The 24,731-nt window shown below is 35.6% G+C and overlaps 1 pseudogene; it reads left to right on the top strand.

Moving 5' to 3' along the window:
* The first annotated feature begins 16,149 nt into the window (after positions 1–16,149).
* On the top strand, positions 16,150–17,924 carry LOC141175972 (uncharacterized; annotated as a pseudogene).
* The last annotated feature ends 6,807 nt before the right edge of the window (positions 17,925–24,731 follow it).

Raw genomic sequence — 24,731 nt, 5'->3', positions numbered from 1 at the left:
CAAGAATATAACTGCTATAATACTGCCACTATGTACAAGAATATAAGTACTATAAAACTGCTCACTATGTACAAGAATATAACTGCTATAATACTGCCCCTATATACAAGAATATAACTACTATAATACTGCCCCTATGTACAAGAATATAACTACTATAATACTGCTCCTATATACAGGAATATAACTACTATAATACTGCTCCTATATACAAGAATATAACTACTATAATACTGCCCCTATGTACAAGAATATAACTACTATAATACTGCCCCCTATGTACAAGAATATAACTACTATAATAATGCCCCTATGTACAAGAATATAACTACTATAATACTGCCCCCTATGTACAGGAATATCACTACTATAATACTGCTCCTATGTACAAGAATATAACTACTATAAAACTGCTCACTATGTACAAGAATATAACTGCTATAATACAGCCCCTATGTACAAGAATATAACTACTATAATACTGCTCCTATATACAGGAATATAACTACTATAATACTGCTCCTATATACAAGAATATAACTACTATAATACTGGCCCTATGTACAAGAATATAACTACTATAATACTGCCCATATGTACAAGAATATAACTACTATAATACTGCTCCTATGTACAAAAATATAACTACTATAATACTGCCCCCTATGTACAAGAATATAACTACTATAATACTGCCCCTATGTACAAGAATATAACTACTATAATACTGCCCCTATGTACAAGAATATAACTACTATAATACTGTCCCTATGTACAAGAATATAACTACTATAATACAGCTCCTATGTACAAGAATATAACTACTATAATACTGCCGCTATGTACAAGAATATAACTACTATAATACTGCCCCTATGTACAAGAATATAACTACTATAATACAGCTCCTATGTACAAGAATATAACTACTATAATACTGTCCCTATGTACAAGAATATAACTACTATAATACTGCCCCTATGTACAAGAATATAACTACTATAATACTGTCCCTATGTACAAGAATATAACTACTATAATACAGCTCCTATGTACAAGAATATAACTACTATAATACTGCTCCTATGTACAAAAATATAACAACTATAATACTGCCCCCTATGTACAAGAATATAACTACTATAATACTGTCCCTATGTACAAGAATATAACTACTATAATACTGCCGCTATGTACAAGAATATAACTACTATAATACTGCCGCTATGTACAAGAATATAACTACTATAATACTGCCCATATGTGCAAGAATATAACTACTATAATACTGCCCCCTATGTACAAGAATATAACTACTATAATACTGCCCCTATGTACAAGAATATAACTACTATAATACAGCTCCTATGTACAAGAATATAACTACTATAATACTGCCGCTATGTACAAGAATATAACTACTATAATACTGCTCCTACGTACAAGAATATAACTACTATAATACTGCCCCTATGTACAAGAATATAACTACTATAATACTGCCCCCTATGTGCAAGAACATAACTACTATAATACTGCCCCTATGTACAAGAATATAACTACTATAATACTGCCCCCTATGTGCAAGAACATAACTACTATAATACTGCCCCTATGTACAAGAATATAACTACTATAATACTGCCCCTATGTACAAGAATATAACTACTATAATACTGCCCCTATGTACAAGAACATAACTACTATAATACTGCTCCTATGTACAAAAATATAACTACTATAATACTGCCCCCTATGTACAAGAATATAACTACTATAATACTGCCCCTATGTACAAGAATATAACTACTATAATACTGCCCCCTATGTGCAAGAACATAACTACTATAATACTGCCCCTATGTACAAGAATATAACTACTATAATACTGCCCCTATGTACAAGAATATAACTACTATAATACTGCCCCCTATGTACAAGAATATAACTACTATAATACTGCTCCTATGTACAAGAATATAACTACTATAATACTGCTCCTATGTACAAAAATATAACAACTATAATACTGCCCCCTATGTACAAGAATATAACTACTATAATACTGCCTCTATGTACAAGAATATAACTACTATAATACTGCCCCCTATGTACAAGAATATAACTACTATAATACTGCCCATATGTGCAAGAATATAACTACTATAATACTGCCCATATGTGCAAGAATATAACTACTATAATACTGCCCCCTATGTACAAGAATATAACTACTATAATACTGCCCCTATGTACAAGAATATAACTACTATAATACAGCTCCTATGTACAAGAATATAACTACTATAATACTGCGCTATGTACAAGAATATAACTACTATAATACTGCTCCTACGTACAAGAATATAACTAGTATAATACTGCCCCTATGTACAAGAATATAACTACTATAATACTGCCCCCTATGTGCAAGAACATAACTACTATAATACTTCCCCCTATGTGCAAGAATATAACTACTATAATACTGCCCCTATGTACAAGAATATAACTACTATAATACTGCCCCCTATGTACAAGAATATAACTACTATAATACTGCCCCCTATGTACAAGAATATAACTACTATAATACTGCTCCTATGTACAAGAATATAACTACTATAATACTGCCCCCTATGTATAAGAATATAACTACTATAATACTGCCCCTATGTACAAGATTATAACTACTATAATACTGCCCCCTATGTACAAGAATATAACTACTTTAATACTGCTCCTATGTACAAGAATATAACTACTATAATACTGCCCCCTATGTACAAGAATATAACTACTATAATACTGCCCCCTATGTACAAGAATATAACTCCTATAATACTGCTCCTATGTACAAGAATATAACTACTATAATACTGCCCCTATGTACAAGAATATAACTACTATAATACTGCCACTATGGACAAGAATATAACTACTATAATACTGCACCTATGTACAAGAATATAACTACTATAATACTGCTCCTATGTACAAGAATATAACTACTATAATACTGCCCCTATGTACAAGAATATAACTACTATAATACTGCCCCTATGTACAAGAATATAACTACTTTAATACTGCTCCTATGTACAAGAATATAACTACTATAATAATGCCCCTATGTACAAGAATATAACTACTATAATACTGCCCCCTATGTACAGGAATATCACTACTATAATACTGCTCCTATGTACAAGAATATAACTACTATAAAACTGCTCACTATGTACAAGAATATAACTGCTATAATACAGCCCCTATGTACAAGAATATAACTACTATAATACTGCTCCTATATACAGGAATATAACTACTATAATACTGCTCCTATATACAAGAATATAACTACTATAATACTGGCCCTATGTACAAGAATATAACTACTATAATACTGCCCATATGTACAAGAATATAACTACTATAATACTGCTCCTATGTACAAAAATATAACTACTATAATACTGCCCCCTATGTACAAGAATATAACTACTATAATACTGCCCCTATGTAGAAGAATATAACTACTATAATACTGCCCCTATGTAGAAGAATATAACTACTATAATACTGCCCATATGTGCAAGAATATAACTACTATAATACTGCCCCCTATGTACAAGAATATAACTACTATAATACTGCCCCTATGTACAAGAATATAACTACTATAATACTGACGCTATGTACAAGAATATAACTACTATAATACTGCTCCTACGTACAAGAATATAACTACTATAATACTGCCCCTATGTACAAGAATATAACTACTATAATACTGCCCCCTATGTGCAAGAACATAACTACTATAATACTGCCCCTATGAACAAGAATATAACTACTATAATACTGCCCCTATGTACAAGAATATAACTACTATAATACTGCCCCTATGTACAAGAACATAACTACTATAATACTGCTCCTATGTACAAAAATATAACTACTATAATACTGCCCCCTATGTACAAGAATATAACTACTATAATACTGCCCCTATGTACAAGAATATAACTACTATAATACTGCCCCCTATGTGCAAGAACATAACTACTATAATACTGCCCCTATGTACAAGAATATAACTACTATAATACTGCCCCTATGTACAAGAATATAACTACTATAATACTGCCCCCTATGTACAAGAATATAACTACTATAATACTGCTCCTATGTACAAGAATATAACTACTATAATACTGCTCCTATGTACAAAAATATAACTACTATAATACTGCCCCCTATGTACAAGAATATAACTACTATAATACTGCCCCTATGTACAAGAATATAACTACTAAAATACTGCCCCCTATGTACAAGAATATAACTACTATAATACTGCCCCCTATGTACAAGAATATAACTACTATAATACTGCTCCTATGTACAAGAATATAACTACTATAATACTGCCCCTATGTACAAGAATATAACTGCTGTAATACTGCCCCTATGTACAAGAATATAACTACTATAATACTGCCCCCTATGTACAAGAATATAACTACTATAATACTGCCCCTATGTACAAGAATATAACTACTATAATACTGCCCCCTATGTACAAGAATATAACTACTATAATACTGCTCCTATGTACAAGAATATAACTACTATAATACTGCTCCTATGTACAAGAATATAACTACTATAATACTTCCCCCTATGTGCAAGAATATAACTACTATAATACTGCCCCCTATGTACAAGAATATAACTACTATAATACTGCCCCCTATGTACAAGAATATAACTACTATAATACTGCCCCCTATGTACAAGAATATAACTACTATAATACTGCTCCTATGTACAAGAATATAACTACTATAATACTGCCCCCTATGTATAAGAATATAATTACTATAATACTGCCCCTATGTACAAGATTATAACTACTATAATACTGCCCCCTATGTACAAGAATATAACTACTATAATACTGCTCCTATGTACAAGAATATAACTACTATAATACTGCCCCCTATGTACAAGAATATAACTACTATAATACTGCCCCCTATGTACAAGAATATAACTGCTATAATACTGCTCCTATGTACAAGAATATAACTACTATAATACTGCCCCTATGTACAAGAATATAACTACTATAATACTGCCCCTATGGACAAGAATATAACTACTATAATACTGCACCTATGTACAAGAATATAACTACTATAATACTGCTCCTATGTACAAGAATATAACTACTATAATACTGCCCCTATGTACAAGAATATAACTACTATAATACTGCCCCTATGTACAAGAATATAACTACTATAATACTGCCCCTATGTACAAGAATATAACTACTTTAATACTGCTCCTATGTACAAGAATATAACTACTATAATACTGCCCCTATGTACAAGAATATAACTACTATAATACTGCCCCTATGTACAAGAATATAACTACTATAATACTGCCCCCTATATACAAGAATATACCTACTATAATACTGCCCCCTATGTACAAGAATATAACTACTATAATACTGCCCATATGTATAAGAATATAACTACTATAATACTGCCCCCTATGTACAAGAATATAACTACTATAATACTGCCCCTATGTACAAGAATATAACTACTATAATACTGCCCCCTATGTACAAGAATATAGCTACTATAATACAGCTCCTATGTACAAGAATATAACTACTATAATACTGCCGCTATGTACAAGAATATAACAACTATAATACTGCTCCTACGTACAAGAATATAACTACTATAATACTGCCCCTATGTACAAGAATATAACTACTATAATACTGCCCCCTATGTGCAAGAACATAACTACTATAATACTTCCCCCTATGTGCAAGAATATAACTACTATAATACTGCCCCTATGTACAAGAATATAACTACTATAATACTGCCCCCTATGTACAAGAATATAACTACTATAATACTGCCCCCTATGTACAAGAATATAACTACTATAATACTGCTCCTATGTGCAAGAATATAACTACTATAATACTGCTCCTATGTACAAGAATATACCTACTATAATACTGCGCCTATGTACAAGATTAAAACTACTATAATACTGCCCCTATGTACAAGAATATAACTACTATAATACTGCCCCTATGTACAAGAATATAACTACTATAATACTGCCCCCTATGTACAAGAATATACCTACTATAATACTGCGCCTATGTACAAGATTAAAACTACTATAATACTGCCCCCTATGTACAAGAATATAACTACTATAATACTGCTAATATGTACAAGAATATAACTACTATAATACTGCCCCCTATGTACAAGAATATAACTACTATAATACTGCCCCCTATGTACAAGAATATAACAGCTATAATACTGCTCCTATGTACAAGAATATAACTACTATAATACTGCCCCTATGTACAAGAATATAACTACTATAATACTGCTCCTATGTACAAGAATATAACTACTATAATACTGCCCCTATGCACAAGAATATAACTACTATAATACTGCCCCTATGTACAAGAATATAACTACTATAATACTGCCCCTATGTACAAGAATATAACTACTATAATACTGCCCCTATGTACAAGAATATAACTACTATAATACTGCCCCCTATGTACAAGAATATAACTACTATAATACTGCCCCCTATGTACAAGAATATAACTGCTATAATACTGCTCCTATGTACAAGAATATAACTACTATAATACTGCCCCTATGTACAAGAATATAACTACTATAATACTGCCCCTATGGACAAGAATATAACTACTATAATACTGCACCTATGTACAAGAATATAACTACTATAATACTGCTCCTATGTACAAGAATATAACTACTATAATACTGCCCCTATGTACAAGAATATAACTACTATAATACTGCCCCTATGTACAAGAATATAACTACTTTAATACTGCTCCTATGTACAAGAATATAACTACTATAATAATGCCCCTATGTACAAGAATATAACTACTATAATACTGCCCCCTATGTACAGGAATATCACTACTATAATACTGCTCCTATGTACAAGAATATAACTACTATAAAACTGCTCACTATGTACAAGAATATAACTGCTATAATACAGCCCCTATGTACAAGAATATAACTACTATAATACTGCTCCTATATACAGGAATATAACTACTATAATACTGCTCCTATATACAAGAATATAACTACTATAATACTGGCCCTATGTACAAGAATATAACTACTATAATACTGCCCATATGTACAAGAATATAACTACTATAATACTGCTCCTATGTACAAAAATATAACTACTATAATACTGCCCCCTATGTACAAGAATATAACTACTATAATACTGCCCCTATGTAGAAGAATATAACTACTATAATACTGCCCCTATGTAGAAGAATATAACTACTATAATACTGCCCATATGTGCAAGAATATAACTACTATAATACTGCCCCCTATGTACAAGAATATAACTACTATAATACTGCCCCTATGTACAAGAATATAACTACTATAATACTGACGCTATGTACAAGAATATAACTACTATAATACTGCTCCTACGTACAAGAATATAACTACTATAATACTGCCCCTATGTACAAGAATATAACTACTATAATACTGCCCCCTATGTGCAAGAACATAACTACTATAATACTGCCCCTATGAACAAGAATATAACTACTATAATACTGCCCCTATGTACAAGAATATAACTACTATAATACTGCCCCTATGTACAAGAACATAACTACTATAATACTGCTCCTATGTACAAAAATATAACTACTATAATACTGCCCCCTATGTACAAGAATATAACTACTATAATACTGCCCCTATGTACAAGAATATAACTACTATAATACTGCCCCCTATGTGCAAGAACATAACTACTATAATACTGCCCCTATGTACAAGAATATAACTACTATAATACTGCCCCTATGTACAAGAATATAACTACTATAATACTGCCCCCTATGTACAAGAATATAACTACTATAATACTGCTCCTATGTACAAGAATATAACTACTATAATACTGCTCCTATGTACAAAAATATAACTACTATAATACTGCCCCCTATGTACAAGAATATAACTACTATAATACTGCCCCTATGTACAAGAATATAACTACTAAAATACTGCCCCCTATGTACAAGAATATAACTACTATAATACTGCCCCCTATGTACAAGAATATAACTACTATAATACTGCTCCTATGTACAAGAATATAACTACTATAATACTGCCCCTATGTACAAGAATATAACTGCTGTAATACTGCCCCTATGTACAAGAATATAACTACTATAATACTGCCCCCTATGTACAAGAATATAACTACTATAATACTGCCCCTATGTACAAGAATATAACTACTATAATACTGCCCCCTATGTACAAGAATATAACTACTATAATACTGCTCCTATGTACAAGAATATAACTACTATAATACTGCTCCTATGTACAAGAATATAACTACTATAATACTTCCCCCTATGTGCAAGAATATAACTACTATAATACTGCCCCCTATGTACAAGAATATAACTACTATAATACTGCCCCCTATGTACAAGAATATAACTACTATAATACTGCCCCCTATGTACAAGAATATAACTACTATAATACTGCTCCTATGTACAAGAATATAACTACTATAATACTGCCCCCTATGTATAAGAATATAATTACTATAATACTGCCCCTATGTACAAGATTATAACTACTATAATACTGCCCCCTATGTACAAGAATATAACTACTATAATACTGCTCCTATGTACAAGAATATAACAACTATAATACTGCCCCCTATGTACAAGAATATAACTACTATAATACTGCCCCCTATGTACAAGAATATAACTGCTATAATACTGCTCCTATGTACAAGAATATAACTACTATAATACTGCCCCTATGTACAAGAATATAACTACTATAATACTGCCCCTATGGACAAGAATATAACTACTATAATACTGCACCTATGTACAAGAATATAACTACTATAATACTGCTCCTATGTACAAGAATATAACTACTATAATACTGCCCCTATGTACAAGAATATAACTACTATAATACTGCCCCTATGTACAAGAATATAACTACTATAATACTGCCCCTATGTACAAGAATATAACTACTTTAATACTGCTCCTATGTACAAGAATATAACTACTATAATACTGCCCCTATGTACAAGAATATAACTACTATAATACTGCCCCTATGTACAAGAATATAACTACTATAATACTGCCCCCTATATACAAGAATATACCTACTATAATACTGCCCCCTATGTACAAGAATATAACTACTATAATACTGCCCATATGTATAAGAATATAACTACTATAATACTGCCCCCTATGTACAAGAATATAACTACTATAATACTGCCCCTATGTACAAGAATATAACTACTATAATACTGCCCCCTATGTACAAGAATATAGCTACTATAATACAGCTCCTATGTACAAGAATATAACTACTATAATACTGCCGCTATGTACAAGAATATAACAACTATAATACTGCTCCTACGTACAAGAATATAACTACTATAATACTGCCCCTATGTACAAGAATATAACTACTATAATACTGCCCCCTATGTGCAAGAACATAACTACTATAATACTTCCCCCTATGTGCAAGAATATAACTACTATAATACTGCCCCTATGTACAAGAATATAACTACTATAATACTGCCCCCTATGTACAAGAATATAACTACTATAATACTGCCCCCTATGTACAAGAATATAACTACTATAATACTGCTCCTATGTGCAAGAATATAACTACTATAATACTGCTCCTATGTACAAGAATATACCTACTATAATACTGCGCCTATGTACAAGATTAAAACTACTATAATACTGCCCCTATGTACAAGAATATAACTACTATAATACTGCCCCTATGTACAAGAATATAACTACTATAATACTGCCCCCTATGTACAAGAATATACCTACTATAATACTGCGCCTATGTACAAGATTAAAACTACTATAATACTGCCCCCTATGTACAAGAATATAACTACTATAATACTGCTCCTATGTACAAGAATATAACTACTATAATACTGCCCCCTATGTACAAGAATATAACTACTATAATACTGCCCCCTATGTACAAGAATATAACAGCTATAATACTGCTCCTATGTACAAGAATATAACTACTATAATACTGCCCCTATGTACAAGAATATAACTACTATAATACTGCTCCTATGTACAAGAATATAACTACTATAATACTGCCCCTATGCACAAGAATATAACTACTATAATACTGCCCCTATGTACAAGAATATAACTACTATAATACTGCCCCTATGTACAAGAATATAACTACTATAATACTGCCCCTATGTACAAGAATATAACTACTATAATACTGCCCCCTATGTACAAGAATATACCTACTATAATACTGCCCCCTATGTACAAGAATATAACTACTATAATACTGCTCCTATGTACAAGAATATAACTACTATAATACTGCCCCCTATGTACAAGAATATAACTACTATAATATTGCCCCCTATGTGCAAGAATATAACAACTATAATACTGCCCCTATGTACAAGAATATAACTACTATAATACCGCCCCTATGTACAAGAATATAACTACTATAATACTGCTCCTATCTACAAGAGTATAACTACTATAATACTGCTCCTATGTACAAGAATATAACTACTATAATACTGCTCCCTATGTACAAGAATATAACTACTATAATACTGCTCCTATATACAAGAATATAATATAACTACTATAATACTGCCCCCTATGTACAAGAATATAACTACTATAATACTGCGCCGATGTACAAGAATATAACTACTATAATACTACCCCCTATGTACAAGAATATAACTACTATAAAAGTGCTCACTATGTACAAGAATATAACTACTATAATACTGCTCCTATATACAAGAATATAACTACTATAATACTGGCCCTATGTACAAGAATATAACTACCATAATGCTGCCCATATGTACAAGAATATAACTACTATAATACTGCTCCTATGTACAAGAATATAACTACTATAATACTGCCCCCTATGTACAAGAATATAACTACTATAATACTGCTCCTATGTACAAGAATATAACTACTATAATACTGTCCCTATGTACAAGAATATAACTACTATAATACTGCCCCTATGTACAAGAATATAACTACTATAATACTGCCCCCTATGTACAAGAATATACCTACTATAATACTGCTCCTATGTACAAGAATATAACTACTATAATACTGCTCCTATGTACAAGAATATAACTACTATAATACTGCCCCCTATGTACAAGAGTATAACTACTATAATACTGCCCCCTATTTGCAAGAATATAACAACTATAATACTGCCCCTATGTACAAGAATATAACTACTATAATACCGCCCCTATGTACAAGAATATAACTACTATAATACTGCTCCTATCTACAAGAATATAACTACTATAATACTGCTCCTATATACAAGAATATAATATAACTACTATAATACTGCCCCCTATGTACAAGAATATAACTACTATAATACTGCGCCGATGTACAAGAATATAACTACTATAATACTGCCCCTATGTACAAGAATATAACTACTATAATACTGCCCCTATGTACAAGAATATAACTACTATAATACTGCTGCTATGTACAAGAATATAACTACTATAATACTGTTCACTATGTACAAGAATATAACTACTATAATACTGCTCCTATATACAAGAATATAACTTCTATAATACTGGCCCTATGTACAAGAATATAACTACTATAATACTGCCCATATGTACAAGAATATAACTACTATAATACTGCCCCCTATGTACAAGAATATAACTACTAGAATACTGCCCCTATGTACAAGAATATAACTACTATAATACTGCTCCCTATGTGCAAGAATATAACAACTATAATACTGCCCCTATGTACAAGAATATAACTACTATAATACCGCCCCTATGTACAAGAATATAACTACTATAATACTGCTCCTATCTACAAGAATATAACAACTATAATACTGCTCCTATGTACAAGAATATAACTACTATAATACTGCCCCTATGTACAAGAATATAACTACTATAATACTGCTCCTATCTACAAGAATATAACTACTATAATACTGCTCCTATATACAAGAATATAATATAACTACTATAATACTGCCCCCTATGTACAAGAATATAACTACTATAATACTGCGCCGATGTACAAGAATATAACTACTATAATACTGCCCCCTATGTACAAGAATATAACTACTAGAATACTGCCCCTATGTACAAGAATATAACTAATATAATACTGCTCCCTATATGCAAGTATATAACAACTATAATACTGCCCCTATGTACAAGAATATAACTACTATAATACCGCCCCTATGTACAAGAATATAACTACTATAATACTGCTCCTATCTACAAGAATATAACAACTATAATACTGCTCCTATGTACAAGAATATAACTACTATAATACTGCCCCTATGTACAAGAATATAACTACTATAATACTGCTCCTATCTACAAGAATATAACTACTATAATACTGCTCCTATATACAAGAATATAATATAACTACTATAATACTGCCCCCTATGTACAAGAATATAACTACTATAATACTGCGCCTATGTATAAGAATATAACTACTATAATACTGCTCCTATATACAAGAATATAACTACTATAATACTGGCCCTATGTACAAGAATATAACTACTATAATACTGCCCATATGTACAAGAATATAACTACTATAATACTGCCCCCTATGTACAAGAATATAACTACTATAATACTGCTCCTATGTACAAGAATATAACTACTATAATACTGTCCCTATGTACAAGAATATAACTACTATAATACTGCCCCTATGTACAAGAATATAACTACTATAATACTGCCCCCTATGTACAAGAATATACCTACTATAATACTGCTCCTATGTACAAGAATATAACTACTATAATACTGCTCCTATGTACAAGAATATAACTACTATAATACTGCCCCCTATGTACAAGAGTATAACTACTATAATACTGCCCCCTATTTGCAAGAATATAACAACTATAATACTGCCCCTATGTACAAGAATATAACTACTATAATACCGCCCCTATGTACAAGAATATAACTACTATAATACTGCTCCTATCTACAAGAATATAACTACTATAATACTGCTCCTATATACAAGAATATAATATAACTACTATAATACTGCCCCCTATGTACAAGAATATAACTACTATAATACTGCGCCGATGTACAAGAATATAACTACTATAATACTGCCCCTATGTACAAGAATATAACTACTATAATACTGCCCCTATGTACAAGAATATAACTACTATAATACTGCTGCTATGTACAAGAATATAACTACTATAATACTGTTCACTATGTACAAGAATATAACTACTATAATACTGCTCCTATATACAAGAATATAACTTCTATAATACTGGCCCTATGTACAAGAATATAACTACTATAATACTGCCCATATGTACAAGAATATAACTACTATAATACTGCCCCCTATGTACAAGAATATAACTACTAGAATACTGCCCCTATGTACAAGAATATAACTACTATAATACTGCTCCCTATGTGCAAGAATATAACAACTATAATACTGCCCCTATGTACAAGAATATAACTACTATAATACCGCCCCTATGTACAAGAATATAACTACTATAATACTGCTCCTATCTACAAGAATATAACAACTATAATACTGCTCCTATGTACAAGAATATAACTACTATAATACTGCCCCTATGTACAAGAATATAACTACTATAATACTGCTCCTATCTACAAGAATATAACTACTATAATACTGCTCCTATATACAAGAATATAATATAACTACTATAATACTGCCCCCTATGTACAAGAATATAACTACTATAATACTGCGCCGATGTACAAGAATATAACTACTATAATACTGCCCCCTATGTACAAGAATATAACTACTAGAATACTGCCCCTATGTACAAGAATATAACTAATATAATACTGCTCCCTATATGCAAGTATATAACAACTATAATACTGCCCCTATGTACAAGAATATAACTACTATAATACCGCCCCTATGTACAAGAATATAACTACTATAATACTGCTCCTATCTACAAGAATATAACAACTATAATACTGCTCCTATGTACAAGAATATAACTACTATAATACTGCCCCTATGTACAAGAATATAACTACTATAATACTGCTCCTATCTACAAGAATATAACTACTATAATACTGCTCCTATATACAAGAATATAATATAACTACTATAATACTGCCCCCTATGTACAAGAATATAACTACTATAATACTGCGCCTATGTATAAGAATATAACTACTATAATACTGCTCCTATATACAAGAATATAACTACTATAATACTGGCCCTATGTACAAGAATATAACTACTATAATACTGCCCATATGTACAAGAATATAACTACTATAATACTGCCCCCTATGTACAAGAATATAACTACTATACTACTGCCCATATGTGCAAGAATATAACTACTATAATACTGCCCCCTATGTACAAGAATATAACTACTATAATACTGCCCCTATGTACAAGAATATAACTACTATAATACTGCCCCCTATGTACAAAAATATAACTACTATAATACAGCTCCTATGTACAAGAATATAACTACTATAATACTGCCGCTATGTGCAAGAATATAACTACTATAATACTGCCCCTATGTACAAGAATATAACTACTATAATACTGCCCCTATGTACAAGAATATAACTACTATAATACTGCCCCTATGTACAAGAATATAACTACTATAATACTGCTCCTATGTACAAGAATATAACTACTATAATACTGCTCCTATGTACAAGAATATAACTACTATAATACTGCCTCCTAGCTGTGAGGACGTGTGTCAGTGGTTCTCCTGATGTCTGGAGCAAGCCCGGGGAGGGGCCTCCCTGGGCGGGTAAGCTCTCCAAGCAAGGCCCAGGCTTCCAGGCCTACACTGGGAGGAAACTCCCAAGCTCTTTCTAATGTGGATGCAAATCCCAAAGTGACCTCTGAGGAGAAGAGAGCTCCTAATGGAAGTAGCAGCAGCAGCAACAAGAAAGATGAAGTTGTGAAAGTGAGTAAAGTAAAGGAAGGAAAAGCCGTGGTCGTATGTAAGAAGGTCACAGTAAAGCAGTCGGCCAGCCAAGGCAAGCAGAGTGAAGTGCAATTAGGAAAGATCCAGAAGGAATCTACTGCTGGGAAGCTGAATGGGGGAAAGCAGCTTGTTGGCCAGGAGGTGAGGCAGATCCCATCACCAGCCTCAGGTGTGCAGCTCACTCCAAGCCGGCAGAGGAGGACATCTCTGGAGAGACAGACCCTCCAGGAGAACCTGCAGCAGAAGCACGTGGTGACCAGCCTGGCGCGCTCTGGACGCACGAGGTCGCAGTCAGGTGGCAGCAGTAATAGTGCTGTGGAGCCTGGAGCCACGAAACCAACGGTGGTGAAAACCAAGGAGGCATCTAGGTCCAAGCAGCCAGAGAGCTCGCTGAAGGCAGGATCCCAGGAGACTCCATGTGCCGCAGGGCTGCAGATTGCAGAGGACATCCCAGGACTGGTGGAGAGGTTGCGTGTGTTACAGCAGCAGAAGCAGCTAATACAGGTATCAATAGACTGTGTATATAAAGTAAAGGCTGAGGATCCCGGGGATCACACCTTGTATGACCGGAAGCTGAACTCAATGGGGGTAGAGCTGGCAAATGTGGTGAAGGACATAGACTGTGTGTTTGAGAGGATGGGGCCCCTGGCAGAGATTTACAGGAGCCAGAAACCGTTTATGTTCAATCTGCCGTACTCTGCTGATTCGCAGTCAGACATTGTCCCAGGTGGGCCCCAGAACCCGGTGCGGCCAGTGCTGCAACCCGCAAGCTTCTTGTTCCAAAAGGGACTGCACCAGGAGCCGCAACAGCCTGCGGCAGGTTCCAAGCAGGAGCATGGAGTGCAGGGTACAACGGTGGTACCACAAGTCCCAGGATGCCCAGCACAGCAGCCGGACAGTGGACATGTGTCATTAGTTTCCGGTGGTGCCCAGCAGGGCTCTCATGCTGGGGATAATCATACTGTATCTGTGGGGTCGGGGGCTGGAGGGAGCACAGAATCTGTGGTGGACATGGCGCAGTCTGATAATGACGATGATAACAATGTGCATGATAATGTCTGTGATTTTCCTCCTTTAATTCCAAGCACACAGGGTCCCCCTGCAGCAGACCCTCACCCTGTCAGTCAGCCCAGTGTGACCCCGCAAGTTCCCTCCAGTAATGCCTGGAGCCGTGGCGCTCCGTCCTTTACCTCTGGCGCTAATTATACCGGCCAGGCGTTTAAACGGAGGAACGTCGTGCGTTTCAGGCACAGAGGTGCCAAGGAGGATCTGCCCGACAGGAGGTTTGTGGTCAGGGAGCTCCTCTGCCAGCAGATGGGGTTTGCGCCAGTTAACATCTGGGCGGTAATTAATCTACCAGACAGGCAGGGCTATGATGTCAGCTTTAAGCTCATGTCTGATCTGGACAGATTCTGGGCCAATTTCCCCAAGTTCAGAGACGCTGAGGGCTGGAGTAAGTTCAGCTTTATTCCCATCTCTAAGCCAGATACGGTTACGGTTAATGTCATCTTCTGGAATGAGTCTGTTCCCCCCGCAGGACATTGTGGTGTGGCTCCGGAGGCATTGCGACCTCGTCTCTGACCTCACCAGAAGCAGAGATAACGATGGTATCTGGACGGGTGGGTGGAAGGTCCTGGTGAAGCTGCGCCAGTGTAATAACATCACTGCCCACCTACCCAACTCCTTCTTTATTGGGAGGGAGAAGGGTGTATGTTTCTACCCCGGCCAGCCCAGAAAGTGCTTCAAATGTGGCAAGGCGGGTCACCTGGCGAATACCTGTACAGTGGTGAAGTGCAGCCTGTGCGGGGAAGTCGGCCATGTAGCTGCAGACTGTCAGAACATCAGGTGCAACCTCTGTGGTAAGATCGGCCACCCTCACCGGGACTGTCCAGACGCCTGGCACAACATCTGTAAGGACTTTCCTGATGAGGATTTGGTGGCGGGGGCAGAGGTTCTGGAAGAGGAGGCTTTATTGTCAGAGGTCCACCAGGGGTCCACTCAGGTACCACCAGAGCAGCAGCGCTCAGAGGGGGCACAGGGGAGCATGGAGGTCGTCCCTCAGGAGCAGCAGTCACAGGAAGGCGCTACTTCAGTATTACCATCTGTATCTGAAGGAAATAGCCAGAATCAGAGTAAAAGGAAGAAGGACAAGACCTCCCGTAAACCTGAGGAGGAGCATGACACTGGCCAGAGTGCCAGGAGGAAGGTCCAGAGCTCTGCAGGAGTAATGGTCGTGTCTAATAGGTTTGATGTTCTGTCTAACGGGGATTTTGAGGATGAACTTAAAAAAATAGACGCAGAGTGTGATAGGGATGTAGAGGACTGTCCCCCGCCAAAGCGGAAGCCCTTACCTGTGGGCACTCAGGTAGAGACTGGCATGGAGACCGGTGGTGGACAGGATGACTCCGACTCAGATCTATGAGCCGTCAACCAGACAATGTCCGAACCCAGATAAAATCATAAGAAACTACTAGGAAGAGTCAGAAAAGTGTAAAGTTATGGAAGGACGTGTAACTGTGCTGAAATATGATGGTTTCTTTTTACAAAGTGTTTATTTTTCATTTTTCCAACCACAGGTGTGGACTCTTTATATTGACTTTATCTGTATAATCTAGAGATGTAATGAATGTATGTACAATTCAAGTGAATCTAGTTTTGTATTACTGCAGGAATTTTGTTAATCTTTTGTATTTGTTTGGTTTTTATAATAAAAATTGCCCCTATGTACAAGAATATAACTACAATAATACTGCTATGTACAAGAATATAACTACTATAATACTGCCCCCTATGTACAAGAATATAACTACTATAATACTGCTCCTATGTACAAGAATATAACTACTATAATACTGCTCCTATGTACAAGAATATAACTACAATAATACTGCCGCTATGTGCAAGAATATAACTACTATAATACTGCCCCTATGTACAAGAATATAACTACTATAATACTGCCCCCTATGTACAAGAATATAACAACTATAATACTGCCCCCTATGTACAAGAATATAACTACTATAATACTGCCCCCTATGTACAACAATATACCTACTATAATACTGCCCCCTATGTACAAGAATATAACTACTATAATACTGCTCCTATGTACAAGAATATAACTACTATAATACTGCTCCTATGTACAAGAATATAACTACTATAATACTGCCCCCTATGTACAAGAATATAACTACTATAATACTGCCCCCTATGTACAAGAATATAACAACTATAATATTGCCCCTATGTACAAGAATATAACTACTATAATGCCGCCCCTATGTACAAGAATATAACTACTATAATACTGCTCCTATCTACAAGAATATAACTACTATAATACTGCTCCTATATACAAGAATATAATATAACTACTATAATACTGCCCCCTATGTACAAGAATATAACTACTATAATACTGCCCCGATGTACAAGAATATAACTAGTATAATACTACCCCCTATGTACAAGAATATAACTACTATAATACTGCTCCTATGTACAGGAATATAACTACTATAATACTGCTCCCTATGTACAAGAACATAAATACTGTAATACTGCCCCCTATGTACAAGAATATAACTACTATAATACTGCTCCTATCTACAAGAATATAACTACTATAATACTGCTCCTATACAGAAGAATATAATATAACTATTATAATACTGCCCCCTATGTACAAGAATATAACTACTATAATACTACCCCCTATGTACAAGAATATAACTACTATAAAACTGCTCACTATGTACAAGAATATAACTGCTATAATACTGTCCCTATGTACAAGAATATAACTACTATAATACTGCTCCTATATACAGGAATATAACTACTATAATACTACTCCTATATACAAGAATATAAGTACTATAATACTGGCCCTATGTACAAGAATATAACTACTATAATACTGCCCATATGTACAAGAATATAACTACTATAATACTGCTCCTATGTACAAAAATATAACTACTATAATACTGCCCCCTATGTACAAGAATATAACTACTATAATACTGCCCCTATGTAAAAGAATATAACTACTACAATACTGCCCCCTATGTACAAGAATATAACTACTATAATACTGCCCATATATGCAAGAATATAACTACTATAATACTGCTCCCTATGTACAAGAATATAACTACTATAATACTGCCCCTATGTACAAGAATATAACTACTATAATACTGCCCCCTATGTATAAGAATATAACTACTATAATACTGCCCCTATGTACAAGAATATAACTACTATAATACTGCCCCTATGTACAAGAATATAACTACTATAATACTGCCCCTATGTACAAGAATATAACTACTATAATACTGCTCCTATGTACAAGAATATAACTACTATAATACTGCCCCTACGTACAAGAATATAACGACTATAATACTGCTCCTACGTACAAGAATATAACTACTATAATACTGCCCCTATGTACAAGAATATAACTACTATAATACTGCCCCTATGTACAAGAATATAACTACTATAATACTGCTCCTATGTACAAGAATATAACTACTATAATACTGCCCCTACGTACAAGAATATAACGACTATAATACTGCTCCTACGTACAAGAATATAACTACTATAATACTGCCACCTATGTGCAAGAACATAACTACTATAATACTTCCACCTATGTGCAAGAATATAACTACTATAATACTGCCCCTATGTACAAGAATATAACTACTATAATACTGCCCCCTATGTGCAAGAACATAACTACTATAATACTTCCACCTATGTGCAAGAATATAACTACTATAATACTGCCCATATGTGCAAGAATATAACTACTATAATACTGCCCCCTATGTACAAGAATATAACTACTATAATACTGCTCCTACGTACAAGAATATAACTACTATAATACTGCCCCTATGTACAAGAATATAACTACTATAATACTGCCCCCTATGTACAAGAATATAACTACTATAATACTGCCCCTAAGTACAAGACTATAACTACTGTAATACTGCTCCCTATGTACAAGAATATAACTACTATAATACTGCTCCCTATGTACAAGAATATAACTACTATAATACTGCCCCTATGTACAAGACTATAACTACTGTAATACTGCTCCCTATGTACAAGAACATAACTACTATAATACTTCCACCTATGTGCAAGAATATAACTACTATATTACTGCCCCCTATGTACAAGAATATAACTACTATAATACTGCCCCTATGTACAAGAATATAACTACTATAATACTGCCCCCTATGTACAAGAATATAACTACTATAATACTGCCCCCTATGTACAAGAATATAACTACTATAATACTGCTCCTATGTACAAGAATATAACTACTATAATACTGCCCCCTATGTATAAGAATATAACTACTATAATACTGCCCCTATGTACAAGATTATAACTACTATAATACTGCCCCCTATGTACAAGAATATAACTACTATAATACTGCCCCTATGTATAAGAATATAACTACTATAATACTGCCCCTATGTACAAGATTATAACTACTATAATACTTCCCCCTATGTACAAGAATATAACTACTATAATACTGCCTCCTATGTACAAGAATATAACTACTATAATACTTCCCCCTATGTACAAGAATATAACTACTATAATACTGCCCCCTATGTACAAGAATATAACTACTATAATACTGCTCCTATGTACAAGAATATAACTACTATAATACTGCCCCCTATGTACAAGAATATAACTACTATAATACTGCCCCCATGTACAAGAATATAACCACTATAATACTGCTCCTATGTACAAGAATATAACTACTATAATACTGCTCTTATGTACAAGAATATAACTACTATAGTACTGCTCCTATGTACAAGAATATAACTACTATAATACTGCTCCTATGTACAAGAATATAACTACTATAATATTGTCCCTATGTACAAGAATATAACTACTATAATACTGCCCCCTATGTACAAGAATATAACTACTATAATACTGCCCCCTATGTACAAGAATATAACTACTATAATACTGCCCCCTATGTACAAGAATATAACTACTATAATACTGCCCCCTATGTACAAGAATATAACTACTATAATACTGCCCCCTATGTACAAGAATATAACTACTATAATACTGCCCCCTATGTACAAGAATATAACTACTATAATACTGCCCCCTATGTACAAGAATATAACTACTATAATACTGCCCCCTATGTACAAGAATATAACTACTATAATACTGCCCCCTATTTACAAGAATATAACTACTATAATACTGCTCCTATGTACAAGAATATAACTACTATAATACTTCCCCCTATGTGCAAGAACATAACTACTATAATACTGCCCCTATGTACAAGAATATAACTACTATAATACTGCCCCTATGTACAAGAATATAACTACTATAATACTGCTCCTATGTACAAGAATATAACTACTATAATACTGCCCCCTATGTACAAGAATATAACTACTATAATACTGCTCCTATGTACAAGAATATAACTACTATAATACTGCTCCTATGTACAAGAATATACCTACTATAATACTGCTCCTATGTACAAGAATATAACTACTATAATACTGCCCCTATGTATAAGAATATAACTACTATAATACTGCCCCGATGTACAAGAATATAACTACTATAATACTGCCCCTATGTATAAGAATATAACTACTATAATACTGCCCCTATGTATAAGAATATAACTACTATAATACTGCCCCTATGTACAAGAATATAACTACTATAATACTGCCCCCTATGTACAAGAATATAACTACTATAATACTGCCCCCTATGTACAAGAATATAACTACTATAATACTACCCCCTATGTACAAGAATATAACTACTATAATACTGCCCCTATGTGCAAGAATATAACTACTATAATACTACCCCCTATGTACAAGAATATAACTACTATAATACTGCCCCTATGTGCAAGAATATAACTACTATAATACTGCCCCTATGTGCAAGAATATAACTACTATAATACTGCCCCCTATGTGCAAGAATATAACTACTATAATACTGCCCCTATGTACAAGAATATAACTACTATAATACTGCTCCTATGTACAAGAATATAACTACTATAATACTTCTCCTATGTACAAGAATATAACTACTATAATACTGCTCCTATGTACAAGAATATAACTACTATAATACTGCCCCCTATGTGCAAGAATATAACTACTATAATACTGCTCCTATGTACAAGAATATAACTACTATAATACTGCCCCTATGTACAAGAATATAACTACTATAATACTGCTCCTATGTACAAGAATATAACTACTATAATACTGCCCCCTATGTACAAGAATATAACTACTATAATACTGCCCCCTATGTACAAGAATATAAGTACTATAATACTGCCCCCTATGTACAAGAATATAACTACTATAATACTGCTCCTATGTACAAGAATATAACTACTATAATACTGCCCCCTATGTACAAGAATATAACTACTATAATACTGCCCCCTGTGGACTCAGGCGGTATGACACTCCTGTGCGGTCACTGTCGGATATGAGGAGGTATACTGTGAGCACAGAGCGGTCTGGATACGTTGTGGCGGGTGTATTATGCCGCCACTTACTATTAATGCTTTTTCCGCCTCGTTTGCTCGGGGCGCTGCGGTCGATTCGCTGTCACTGAGGATTACACACAATTGATAAATATGATTTTCTCATTATTTCTTCATTGGTTTCGTGTCCGCTGAGTCCCGGGATCGTTGCGGCGGTGTCTCAGCATCAGTATGAATTGAAGGACAGCGCTGTTTCATCATAATTACCGCGTCTTCGTTTGCTGCCATTCGCAGGATCGATACGTACTGGAGCCGTCACCGGAGAGAATGACCTGCGGTAAATCACCGCCATCATCCGTACTCCGCGGCTTCGGACCCTTTGTACTTAACAAATGATTATTGATGAAGTGAAGAATAATTGAGGATCCGTAAATAGCAGAGATGGGGGAGGGATGCGCAGCACAAGAGCTGATGTGTTACCACCAGTGTCAGTCTCCACTGCACTCCTGGCATTGTGTTAATGAAGCAGGCGGCTCAGGATGAGCCGGGTACGAGGCCTCCTGGGATGTTTGGCCACCGCTGCCGTCTCCGGACATAATGTATAATCTCCAGTGTCTGTAATCAGGTCTGACAGCCGGAGACGTCCGATCCATCGCAATAATTCAATTTGTCCCATTCTCACGGTCTCGTCTTCTGCGCTGATGTGAGATAATAAGACAAACTGGGACGGTCAGCGCCGGACCCCCGACCCCCCAGTAATGGCGATGTGAACAGCGATAACGAGTGGGGGAGGGGAAATTCTCATCAATGGAAGTGAGAGCGGAGCACTGAGGACGGAGACCACCGACGAGGGAACGTCAGGCTCCTGGGACCCCCAACCAACGCCGAACATGGGTGACTGCGGAGAAAACCGCCCCAACAAGGAGGTGGTAGAGACACAGTCAGGAGAATGCAATCTACTGCTATCTGTTATCAGCCATTACTGGGGGAGGCGACTGTAGGACAGGGGACTACAATCTATTACTCCCTGTTATCAGCCATTACTGGGGGAGGAGACTGTAGGACAGGAGACTACAATCTATTACTCCCTGTTATCAGCCATTACTGGGGGAGGCGACTGTAGGACAGGGGACTACAATCTATTTCTCCCTGTTATCAGCCATTACTGGAGGAGGTGACTGTAGGACAGGAGACTACAATCAGTTTCTCCCTGCTGAGAGTAGCAGCTGTCTGTGGAGCTCCAGGACTTCCAGGAGGAGGGTCGTCGTCTGCCTCTCTTCTCCCCAGGGAGAGGCAGGCCTACTGGGAGGCCGGCATGGCTTCCCAGCCTCCTATCCCCCGGTCTATGCCGGCGGGGGACAAGGAGCCACAACAACCGGCCCAGGAGGGAGTGAGGAGATCGGGTAGGGTGAAGAAAAACATACCCACCTACTCCAACCCCGAGACGATCCATCGCTCGCCCAGAGAGGGAGACCGGGGCACCCCAGGCCCCAGGAACAAGAGTCCAGCAAGATCCTGGGGGGAGATGAGCTCCAGCAAGTCCACAAGTTCCTTCTCCTCCCGAGTGGTCGCCATGCTGCGAGAGTACGAGGACGCCGGCAAAGCACTAACCCAGCTGAAAGAGGAGCTGAGGGAGGCCTGGGTCCTGAACACCCGGGCGTCCAACAAGGAGAGACCCGCGACCTCCCAGAGGTTTAAAGCCCTCAGAGACGAGGTGGTCAGGTTAGTGCTCCACCGGGAGGGGATTGAGAAAAGCGCAGGTCCCTTCCTGGAGAGGTTTAAGAACCAGCGGCGGTTCTCAGAAATGAAGGGGTTAAACACCT

Source organism: Phyllobates terribilis, unplaced genomic scaffold (assembly GCF_046119375.1).
Source record: "Phyllobates terribilis strain yellow unplaced genomic scaffold, ASM4611937v1 Scaffold_14__1_contigs__length_39327217, whole genome shotgun sequence".
NCBI lineage: Eukaryota > Metazoa > Chordata > Amphibia > Anura > Dendrobatidae > Phyllobates > Phyllobates terribilis.
Note: the sequence above shows the minus strand (reverse complement) of the source record. Positions and strands in the feature narration are given on the sequence as shown.